The following is a 12,542-nucleotide window of genomic DNA, read 5'->3' as shown; positions in this document are numbered from 1 at the left end:
TCTTCAGCTGGTCCCAATACTCAATTGGAGGGATCTCCTCGGGAGGCTCAGGTGCCTTCCTTTTGGGTTCATCCTCTTGTATCTTAGAATTCTCCATTACCTGCTTGGTGATTGGGCTTTCCACTGGAATAAAATTTTCCAAATGGATCAAAACCTTAGCCTACTGGCATAGGCGAAAGATGAGATTTGAATAAGCCAGCATCGCATTAGTAGACATCCTGTTTGCCAACTTGTAGATCTCACGGAGGATTATTTGGTGGACTTCTACCTCATTCCCCATCATGATGCAGTGAATCATCACATCTCTTGGAATAGTGACTTCAAAGCGGTTACTTGCGGGGAGTATAGAATGCCCAATAAAGTCTAGCCATCCTCTGGCAATTGGCTTGAGGTTCGCCCTTTTCAGCTGGTTTGGCTTGCTTTTTGCATCCTCAATCCATTGAGTTCCAGGCAAGCATATGTCCTCTAGGACTTAATCCAGCTTTGGGTTAGCTACCACCCTTCTATTGTAGGATTCAGGGTCATCCCTTTACAAGGGTAAGTTGAAGATCTCTCTCACCCTATCCAGATAAAAATAGATGATCTTCCTCCTGACCATAGTGCGAAAAGTATGGAATGTTATTCCATCTTTCTTTTACTTACCTGTCATCCACAGATTTGCATAAAATTCATAGATCATGTGATATCCAACAGTAAACTCAGGATTAGTTAGAATCTTCTGGCTTCTCCTTCGAATTTGTTCTTGGATCTTCGGGTATTCTTCTTCTCCTAATTTGAATCCCACCTCAGGGATTACTGGCCTTTTACTCATTATCTTGTGATAATGTTCTTCATGTTGCTTGGTAAGGAATCAAACAGGTTTGAAAACAAATGTTGGGTTGTGTTCTTTCTTGTTTCTTGAAGCAGTCTTGCCACTTCTTGAAGCCATAGGTTTTGAATTTTTGATGAGAGACAGGGCTCCTTCCACACCAAACTTAGAAGATTTGCTCGTCCTCGAGCAAAAGGTAAGAAAGGAAGAAGAAGAAAAGTGAAGTAGAGGAGAAGAAGAGAATAGAATTTGAATGAGAAGTGGTGAGTGAGGGAGAGCGGGTACGACATATATATAGGGAGTGGGGTAGAAATTTTCGAAAATAATCTTTGAAGAAAGATAAAGAAGTTTTGAAAAAGATAGAAAAGATAAGTTGTTAAATTTGAAAGATAAGAAAAAGATATAAAAGATAAGATAAAAAAGATTTTAAAGTTTAATAAAAGATATGAACAAGAATTACTAAAGATAAGAAAAGATTTTAAAAGAATTTAAAAACAAGTTGAAAAAGATATGGCATTTTGAAAAAGATTTGAAAAGATTCAGAAAATATTTTAAATTTGAAATTAAATTGATTTTGAAATATTTGAACAAGAATCGATTTAAAAATCAAAGAATATTTAAAATTGAATTTGAAAAAGATGGATTGAATAAAGAAAAGATAATATTTTTGAAATTACCTCCCATGTTGTCTTGCTCGCGTTTAAACGCCCAAAATGGCTGCATTCTGGTGTTTAACGCTGCTGTTCTTGCTTGCTGGGCGTTGAACGCCCAGAATGGTACCCATTCTGGTGTTCAACGCCATACTGCTCGTCCTTCTGGGCGTCTGAACGCCCAGCCAGGTGCCCCTGGCTGGCATTTAACGCCAGGCTTATGCTCCCCTTTGGGCGTTAAATGCCAAGCCAGGGCTCCCTAGCTAGCGTTTAACGCCAAGCTTGCTGTCTCCATGGGCGTTTGAATGCCCAATTGCCACCCATTCCTGGCATTTAACACCTGGGAGATCCCTTCTCCAGGGTATTCTATTTGCTATTCTAGTATCATTCTGTCTCTGTTTAAGCATTATTCACGATCACTAACATTAAAATCATCCTAATTAAAACATAATAAAAAACTAATTATAAATAAAACTAATCAAAACATAAATATTTAGAAAATTAAAAATAATATACGAGTAATCATTGAGTTGCCTTCCAACAAGTGCTTCTTTAATGTCTTTAGTTGGACTTCACTGTACTTAACTCAGTAACAGTGTTGAGCCTCCTAGCTCTATATCTCCTTGAAGGTAATGCTTAACCCTTTGTCCATTGACAGTGAACTTGTTTTCTTTACCTTGAAGTTCTATGTGCCCATAAGGTAATACATTAGTAATCTCATAGGGTCCCTTCCAACAGGATTTGAGTTTTCTAGGAAATAATTTGAGTCTTGAGTTGAAGAGCAGGACCTTCTGTCCTGGTTCAAAGACTTTGGAAGATATTTTCTTGTCATGCCACCTTTTTGCTTTTTTCCTTATAGATATTTGCATTTTCAAATGCAGCTAATCAGAATTCATTCAACTCATTTAGTTGGAGCAGCCGTTTCTCTCCTGCTGCTTTAGCATCAAGGTTGAGGAATCTAGTAGACCAATAGGCTTTATATTTTAGTTCCACTGGCAAATGACAGGATTTCCTATACACCAGCTGGTATGGTAATGTTCCTATAGGGGTTTTGAAAGCTGTTCTGTATGCCCACAGAGCATCATCAAGCTTTCTAGCCCAATCCTTTCTATTGGCGCTTACTGTCCTTTCTAGGATCTACTTTAGTTCTCTATTTGAGACTTCAGCTTGCCCATTTTTTTGGGGGTGATATGGCGTTTCCACTTTATGCTGAACTCCGTAATAGCTTAGGACAGAATCAAGCTGTCTGTTGCAAAAATGAGTACCTCCATCACTAATCAGTGTCCTAGGGACACCAAATCTACTGAAGATATTCTTTTAGAGGAACTTCATCACTACTCTAGTGTCATTAGTGGGCGAAACTATTGCTTCTACCCATTTAGACACGTAATCTTCTGCCACAAGGATGTAGATGTTTGAGTATGAAGGTCGGAAGGGTCCCATGAAGTCTATGCCCCATACATCAAACAACTCTATTTCTAGGATTCCTTGTTGAGGCATGTTGTGATCATGAGGGAGATTACCAGCTCTTTGGCAACTGTCACAGTTACGTACAAACTCTCTGGAATCTTTGAAAAGTGTGGGCCAGTAGAAGCCACTTTGGAGAACCTTAGTGGTTGTCCGCTCACCTCTGAAGTATCCTCCATAGTCTGAGCCATGGCAATGCCATAGGATTCTCTGTGCCTCTTCTTCAGACACATAGCGTTGGATTATTCCATCCGAGCATCTCTTAAAGAGATATGGTTCATCTCACAAGTAGTATTTTGCATCATGCATGAGTTTTCGGGCTTGCTGCCTATTAAAATCTTTGGGAATGAACCTATAGCCTTGTAATTTGCAATGTCTACAAACTAAGGTACTGTCTAGATGGCAAAGAGTTGCTCATCTGGAAATATTTCGGATATGTCAGTTGGGGGAGAAGAAGTCTCTGCCACTGGCTCAATCTGGGACAGGTGGTCAGCCACTTGATTTTCTGTCCCTTTTCTATCTCTAATTTCTATATCGAACTCTTGCAGGAGTAATACCCATCTTATAAGTTTGGGTTTAGAATCCTGCTTAGTGAGTAGATACTTTAGAGTAGCATGGTCAGTATAAATAATGACCTTAAATCCTACTAGGTAGGATCTGAACTTGTCAATGGCATAAACCATTGCAAGCACTTCCTTTTCGGTAGTAGTGTAGTTTTTCTGCGCATCATTTAATACACGACTAGCATAATAGATGACATGCAAAAGTTTGTCATGTCTCTGTCCCAGTACTGCGCCAATGGCATGGTCACTGGCATCACACATTAGTTCAAATGGTAAGTTCTAGTTGGGTGCAGAGATAATAGGAGCAGTAATAAGCTTGGCTTTCAAGGTTTCAAAGGCATGCGGGCATTCTTGGTCAAAGATAAATGGAACATCAGTGGCCAAGATATTACACAGGAGTTTTGCATTTTTCGAAAAATCTTTTATGAACCTCCTGTAAGATCCTGCATGTCCTAGAAAACTTCTGATTGCCTTGACATTAGTAGGTGGAGGAAATCATTCAATCACTTCCACCTTAGCTTGATCTTCTTCTATTCCCTTACTTGAAATCCGATGCCCAAGAACAATGCCTTCAGTCACCATGAAGTGGCATTTTTCCCAGTTTAGAACTAGGTTTGTTTCTTGACATCTTTTCAGAACTAGGGCCAAATGATCAAGGCAGGAGTCAAATGAGTCTCCAAAGACAAAGAAGTCATCCATGAATACTTCAAGGAACTTCTCTACCATATCAGAGAAGATCGATAGCATACATCTCTGAAAGGTGGCAGGTGCATTGCACAGGCCAAATGGCATTCGCCTGTAAGTAAACACGCCAGATGGACATATGAATGCTGTCTTCTCTTGATCCTGTGGATCTACTGCTATTTGATTGTACCTGGAATATCCATCCAAGAAATAATAAAATGCATGCCCTACTAGTCTCTCTAGCATTTGTTCAATAAATGGTAAAGGAAAATGATCCTTCCTAGTGGCGTTATTGAGCCTTCTATAGTCAATACACATACGCCACCCTGTAACTGTCTTTGTAGGAATCAGTTCATTCTTTTCATTATAAATCACTGTCATGCCTCCCTTCTTGGGAACAACTTGGACAGGGCTTACCCAGGGGCTATCAAAAATGGGATAAATAATCCCAGCCTCCTAGAGCTTAGTGACTTCCTTCTGCACTACTTCTTTCATGGCTGGATTTAGTCGCCTTTGTGGTTGCACCATTGGTTTGACGTCATCCTCAAGTAGAATTTTATGCATACATCGGGCCGGGCTAATGCCCTTAAGGTCACTTATAGTCCACCCAAGGGTGGTCTTGTGTGTCTTGAGCACTTTAATTAGTGCTTCTTCTTCCCGTGGCTCTAAAGCAGAGCTTATGATTACAGGATAGGTGTCCTCATCTCCCAGAAATGCATATTTCAGGGAAGATGGTAATGGCTTGAGCTCAAGCTTTGGAGGTTTCTCCTTTTCCTCAGGGGTTTCCAGAGGTTCCTTTAAATCAGGTTGGGCATCTGTAAGGATGTCATTCAGCCCTTCCTTGAGACTTTCGACCATATTTATTTCTTTCACCAGGGAATCAATGAGGTTAATGCTCATGCATTCATCTGGGGTGTCTGGATGCTGCATAGCTTTGACAACATTCAGTACGAACTTTTCCTCATTGACTCTCAGGGTTACTTCCCCTTTTTCAACATCAATGAGGGTCTGTCCTGTAACTAGGAAGGGTCTCCCTAGGATAAGGGATGCACTCTTGTGCCTTTCCATATCCAACACCACAAAGTCAGTGGAAAAAACAAAGGGTCCAATCCTAACTATGATGTCTTCGATTACACCTGATGGTATCTTAATAGAACCATCAGCAAGTTGAAGGCATATGTGGGTTGGTTTGACTTCATTAGTCAAGCAAATCTTCTTTATTAATGAAGCAGGTATTAGGTTGATGCTTGCTCCAAGGTCACATAGAGCTGTCCTTGTACAAGCATCACCTAGAGTGCATGGTATCATAAAGCTTCCAGGGTCCTTAAGTTTCTCTGGTAAGCTGTTTTGGATGATTGCACTGCACTTTTCAGTGAGGAGGACTGTTTCTGTCTCTCTCCAATCCTTCTTATGACTCAAAACGTCCTTCATGAACTTAGCATAAGAAGTATCTGTTCAAGAGCCTCTGCAAAAGTGATCTTGATCTATAATTTTCTAAGATACTCCTCAAAGTGGGCAAACTGTTTATCCTTTTCCTCTTGATGGAGTTTCTGAGGAAATGGTATCTTGGCCTTATACTCATCAACCTTGGTTGATGAAGGATGAGTGCCGTGTGTGTTGGAAGGGGGGTTACTAGCTTGCTTAGGAAGGTTGTTATTAGTATGTGACTGGTCTCCTTTGCTCGGGCGTTCAACGCCCTTGTTGCTGCCCCCTTCCTGGCGTTCAACGCCCTTGTTGGCATTGAATACCAATGACATTCCTCTTTGGGCATACAATGCCCTTAGAGACGTCCTGGACATCTATCTGGTGTTCCTCTGCTGGCTTTTCTTTCTTGTTGTACTGAGGTTGGGTGTTTAAGAATTTTCTACTTCTCAGTTAAATAGCTTGGCATTCCTCTATTATCTGCTTAGATAATTGTTGCCTTGTTTGACTCAGCTGGGCTTCTACATTCCTGTTAGAAGACTGAGTTTCTCGCAAAGTCTCTTGCAGTTCCAGTAGTTACTGGGCAAGGGCGTACATTTGCTGAGTCCATGGGCCATCCTGTTCTAGAGGATTAGGTTTAGTAGATATTGCCTTAACCTCTGCTTTCATAGAAGTCTCAGCAGATGAGTACAGATGCTGATTAATGGCAACTGTCTCAATAAGCTCTTGAGCCTCTTCAATGGTCTTTCTCATGTGTATAGAACCACCAGCAGAGTGGTCTAAAGACATTCTAGCCATGTCTGAAAGTCCATAGTAGAAGATGTCTAACTGTACCCATTCTGAAAATATTTCAGTGGGACATTTTCTTAGCATCCTTTTATATCTCCCCCAGGCATCATAAAGAGATTTATTATCTCCTTGTTTGAAGCCTTGGATGTCCAGCCTCAGCTGAGTCATCTTTCTTGGAGGAAAGTATTACTTGTCTACTAACTGTTTCCAAGTGTTCAAGCTAGACTTGGTCTGGTTATCTAACCACCTCTTTGCTTGATCCTTTACAGTAAAAGAAAAGAGCAATAGTCTTTAGACATCTTGGTCTACCCCCTCATTGTGTACTGTGTCAGCAATCTTTAAGAAATCTGCCAAGAACTCAGTGGATTCTTCCTGTGGAAGTCCAGAATACTGGCGGTTTTGCTGCAGTATGGTAACGAGTTGAGGGTTCAATTCAAAGCTACTTGCTCTGATGTGAGGTGTTACGGTAGGTAACCGGAGATTAATGGGCCAACCAGCGCCATCCAGCCCATTAATCTCCGGTTACCTACCGTAACATGAGGTATGCTAATAATTCTTCCATAGAAGTCAGCAGTGGGATTTGTATAAAATCCCAGAGTTCTTCAGAACTCTTCATTCCCATTTGGGTTCATGATGAAGAAAGGTAGAAGAAGAGAAAGAAGAATGAAGATACAAAGAGAAGAAGAAGAAATAGAAGTAGTAAAGATAAATAAGAATTAAAATATATATTTTTTATTTTATTTTATTAATTAATTTCGAAAATTAAGGTTAATTAATTAAAAAGAATTAAAAATTAGTTAATAAATTTCAAAAATAGAAGAGAGAGAAGAAGAAGAGAATTTTCAAAAATTAAAAGAGAGAAGAATTAGTTAGGAAGTTTTGAAAAAGAAGAGTGAGAAGATGAATAATTAATTAAGAAAGATTTGAAAATAAGATAAGATAGAAGGTTAGAAAAGATTTAAATTTTAAAAATTTGAAATTAGAAAAGATAAGATAAGAAACTAAAAATATTTGAAGAAGATTTGATTTTAAAAATTAAAATTAGAAAAGATAAGATAAGAGTTTGAGAAGATTTGAAAAAGATAAGATTTGAAATTTGATTTTGAACAAGATTTGATTTTAAAGTTTGAAATTTGAATTTTTAAATCTTAAATTTTGAAAATTGAAATAAGATAAGATAAACTTTTTTGAATTTTGAAGAAAGATAAAAAGATAAGATAAGATTTTGAAAAGATATGATTTTGAAAAGATTTAATTTTGAAAATTGAAAACTAAGATAAGATAAGATAAAAAATTTAAAATTGAAATTTGAATTTTTATTGATATTTTTGAGAATTTAATAAAATTAAAAATAGAAAAGATATTTTTTTGAATTTTTTGAATTTAATGAGGAGAGAGAAAAAACACAAAAGACACCAAACTTAAAAATTTTTAGATCTAAAGCACTCAATTTTCGAAAATTTGAAGACAAACACCAAGAGACACCAAACTTAAAAATTTTAAGATCAAAACAACAAGAAAAACAAGAACACTTTGAAGATCAATAAGAACACCAAGAATAAAACTAAAAAAAAAATCAAAGAACACAGGAACATGCAAAAGACACCAAACTTAAAATTTTTGAAAACCAAACACCAAATTTTCGAAAAATTAAAGAAAATATACAAGAAGACTCCAAACTTAAAGATTGACATAAGATTTTAAAAAAGTGTACTGGGTCGTCCAAGTAATACCTGAGCGAGTCAGGGTCGATCTCACGAGGATTATGGTTTGAAGCAAGCTATGGTTATCTTGCAGGTCTTAGTCAGGCGGATAGAAGAGTTAGTTTGATTTATGAGATCTGAACTAGGTTGATATGCTTACAATGATAATCTTAAAACTTAGATGGTTAAGGCTTGGAGTTGCTTTGTCCTTCTGGATTAACTCTGGTCTTACTGTCTTCTTCAATTGAGAAATGGCAGGTTGTATGTGATCAACGCCTTTCTTGAGAGGTCGTCAATGCTCCTCCAGATCTGAACACCAGGGTTAGTGCGCATCCAGTCTGATTGACGGTGAAGCTCCTACAGTCCATTCTCCTTAATGATCTTACTCAAAATGCCACAGACAAGGTCGGATCTTCCGGATCAGAGAATGCTGCATCTTTAGGTTCTAGCCTCTACCACAAAGACCCAAATCTCTCCATACCTCGGCTGAACTGGTGTCTCGAGAAGTCCCCAACGAAGTGATGGATTAGCCGTCTAAGAGATGTATAATCAAGCTGGCGGTTCGATGCTTTCCAGTCATGTATTCACACGAACCCAAGAAGACACGGGTGGTTATCAGGCACGCGGTCTTAGTATGAAGAACGGAGCTGATTGTCACGGGTCATTCCATTCATCATGTTGAAGAACGAATATACATCTTAGAATTAAATCAAACACGGATTGAAGAGAAACAATAATACTTTTATTAATTCATAGAACTCAGCAGGGCTCCTCCCCTCAACCTAGGAGGTTTAGAAACTCATACTGATAGGAAATACCATGATAAAAAAAATATGGTAGACCTCCCTCAATGAAAGGTGTAAAAGTTCTTTAAATACTAAGCTAATGACTAAGGATTACATAAGAAAGGGTAAAACAGTCTTTTAGTGCTAAAATCTACTTCTGGGGCCCACTTGGTGAGTGTTTGGGCTGAGATTTGATGAGATCCACATGCTAGGAGGCCTCTAGGGCATTGAATGCTAGCTAGGGGTCCTCTCTGGGGGTTTGGACGCCTGATCTCCTCCTTTGGGCGCTGGACGCCTGGAACGGGGCAGGAGGCTGGCGTTGGACACCAGTTTTGGGCCTTTTAATATAAAGCAAAGTATGGACTATTATATATTGCTGAAAAGCGCTGAAAGTTAGTTTTCCATAGCCGTTGAGATTGTAGCTCTAGAAAAGCTCTTCTGAGTGCAAGGAGGTCAGATCTGGACAGCACCTGCAGTGCTTTCTCTGTCTCTGAATCAGGCTTTTGCTAACTTTTGCTCCAGCTCCTCAATTTCAGCCAGAAAATATATGAAATTGCATAAAAACAAACAACTCAAAGAAGAATAAAAAAATATGAATTTAACACTAAAAGCTATAAAAACTTAATAGAAATTAAACAAAACATGCTAAAAACTATATAAAAATGATGCCAAAAAGCGTATAAAAATTTCTGCTCATCAGTATCAGTGCAGTTTGTTCCCGTAGAGCCTGGAGAATGGACTAACTATGCTTTTGGGCATACTCTGAGTGTGTGTACATGCTATTTAGGATGTCTGCTTGACATACATAGTATGAATATTCGTGAGCAAACTTTTGGAGATTTGAAGCACTAGACTTGAGATATTAAGACTGATCACCTTAATATTGATTATTTGGTATAGACAAGACCCAAAAGACGTCTCATAGACGTGAGTAAGGTGATACAGTTGACGATAGGGCTGCTGTAGTTTAGGCTATTGCTGACGGCTTTTGGACAACAAGCTAGAAACTAAGGGACTAGAACTCGTGTAGCTGGAGTAAAGGTTAATGGTGTTTAGTTAGAGGGGTAAAAAAAATTAAGGAGATGTTTGGTGGAGCTGAGTGAAGGATTAAGTTCTTAGTGGTTTATAATTTGAGTGGCGCTGCGGAAGCACGGTGATTTTGATGGCTCTAAAATATTAGTGACGTGAGTTAGGAGTTTTGGGATATGAGGTTGTTTTGAGGAATGGAAAGTGTGAGTGTGTGATTTAGGTTATAACGGGTTGAATCAGACTAAGAAATTAAGGAATTGTTTAGTGTTTGAGATAATGAGAAAGATTTAATATTGTTTTCATTTAGATGGAGGCTTGAATTTGGTTAAGTTTATGATCTTGTACATGAGAATGGAAAATGTGAATTAGCGTTTGAATTGATGTTGGAAAATGGCAGAATGAATGATATGAGGTCGGTTGAATTTAAGAAAGCATATATGAAGATTCGAGAGCAAATTTTCGAGGGCGAAAATTTTTGTTAGGGGGTAGGATGTAAACCCCAAATAATTAGTAAATAATTAACTAATAAATTAATTATTATTTAAAGAAATTAGAAAATCAAATTTTATAGTTTCATGAAGTAGAAATAATTAAAATATGAATTTTGACACTAATTTTAAAGATTTTGGCCCAAAATTGGCCCAACAGGACAAACCGGTTGGATTGGACCCAAACCGGACTCATGACCCAACATATATAATGCATAACTCAGCCTTCTTCCTCAAACACTTGATGGAATCAGGCTGAATAGGGTAGAAACGCGAAGAAGAACCTTAACCCTCTGTTCCGATTTTCAATCGTCCATAACTTTCAATCTGGAGCTCCGATTGACGAGCCGTCAGCGGCCATGCATTCATCTCATAATTCTCTACAAAAGTCACATATCATATTGTTAAGAATCTAGAAATTTTTTACTCAGCCACTCTTCCCTAATTTCAAAATTTAAGGTTTTGAGTTTGATAGATTATGTGATTTTGATGTTCTAGGCTTGGATTAGCTTGAGGAAACTATTGGGTTTGTTCATTTGATGGGGGTAAGGTAAGAAACTGTTGAACCCTTATGAATTATTGAATTAGTGAACCCTATGATGATTATAGTGATATTGTGTGAATTAGATTGTGTTCTTGTTGATTTGGATTTCAATTGAGCGGTTTGGAATGAAATTCGGGCGATTAAGCTCGAGGAATTGACATTTAGAAGCTTGGAGATTGTGAAAGGAGAGATTTTTAAGGTGTTCCGAGCTTAGGAAGGAATCGGCCAAGGTATGGTTTTGATTTCTCGTAGAGAAAATATAAAGTAACGTGAAAACTTAGGCTAGAAGACCACAAGATAGGAATGAACTAAATGAATTATTGATGGATTATGTATATAGTATACAATGTGTGTATAAAGGATAAATGAATTTGTATGTGCTGGATTGTGACTTTGATAAGTATAAAATAAACATGATTGTTGATATGTTGAGAATTGATGGTGAGTTTATGATATTGAATTGAATGGATTGGTTGAGAGATGTATGATTTGATTTTATAAACAGTTTGTTATTCGAGTTGGTTGGTTTTGGAAAAAAGATTTAATATTAGAATTTGTTTGATTTTGAAATGATTTGATACTAGGAATGATCTGAATACTGAAAGGTATTTGGTTTGGTGGTTGGGACCCTTGAAGGGTGGCAAAAGTTCAAGTTTTAGAAGAGATGCTGTCGAAGTTTTTATGAAAATAGGAGGCTTCATTTGAAGTGGTTATTTAGGAAGATTTAAATTTTTAAGAATTTTATAATTTGATTTCGAGTTATTAAGAAAAGGATTACGTTTTGAGATTGATTTATTTAGAAAAGAATGAATTGTGTTTTGAGTATGAATTGTTAATAAACGAAATGGGACGTCTGATAATAAGGAATGAACGTTGATGAGAATTGATTTTTAAGTATAATTGTTAAATGAATATGAATGAATTATAATGATAATGAGATGATGATGAATGAGTTTGAATTGAGATGATGTTGGCTGATTTTGATTGATATATATATATATATTATGAATAAATTGTAATGATAATGAGAATGAATTTTTGAATGTGACTCCGGGTAAGATGCAATGGTGTTATCCACTTGCTTCGGGAGAGTTCGAGGCTTCGGGTAAGATGCAAAGGCTGAGTTCTGTAACCACTTGAGACTGTAACACAGCCCGGGTAAGAGGCAGTGGTGAGGTTGTCCCCTGCTTCGGGTACGTGGGTAAGATGCAAGGGTTGCAGCATTATCCCACTTGCTCCGTGTTTGGTGTTCTGTCCAGGGTTAGCTACCAGACATGTCGAGTTTGGCTTGATAACTGACAGATGAGACTCCTCGGCCATAGGGCAGACATACATCATATGCATATGTGTGCTTTGTTTGATTGTGCATTAATTGAGCTTGCCTATGTGATTATTATGCTTACCTACTATATTTGCTACTTGTTGTATCTGTATCCTACTTGTATTTGCTTTGTCTGTATTGCTTATTGTTTGTATTTGGTTTATGTTTATATATGTGTATAGATTCTCTAGCTTGTATATATTATATTTTGTCCCTCTTAGAGGTTGACTTGGAGAAACAGGAATTATATTTATCTGTTGGTTTATTTATGGGTTTGTATATTGTATAT

This window comes from Arachis ipaensis, chromosome B02 (genome assembly GCF_000816755.2).
Source record: "Arachis ipaensis cultivar K30076 chromosome B02, Araip1.1, whole genome shotgun sequence".
Lineage (NCBI taxonomy): Eukaryota > Viridiplantae > Streptophyta > Magnoliopsida > Fabales > Fabaceae > Arachis > Arachis ipaensis.
Note: the sequence above shows the minus strand (reverse complement) of the source record.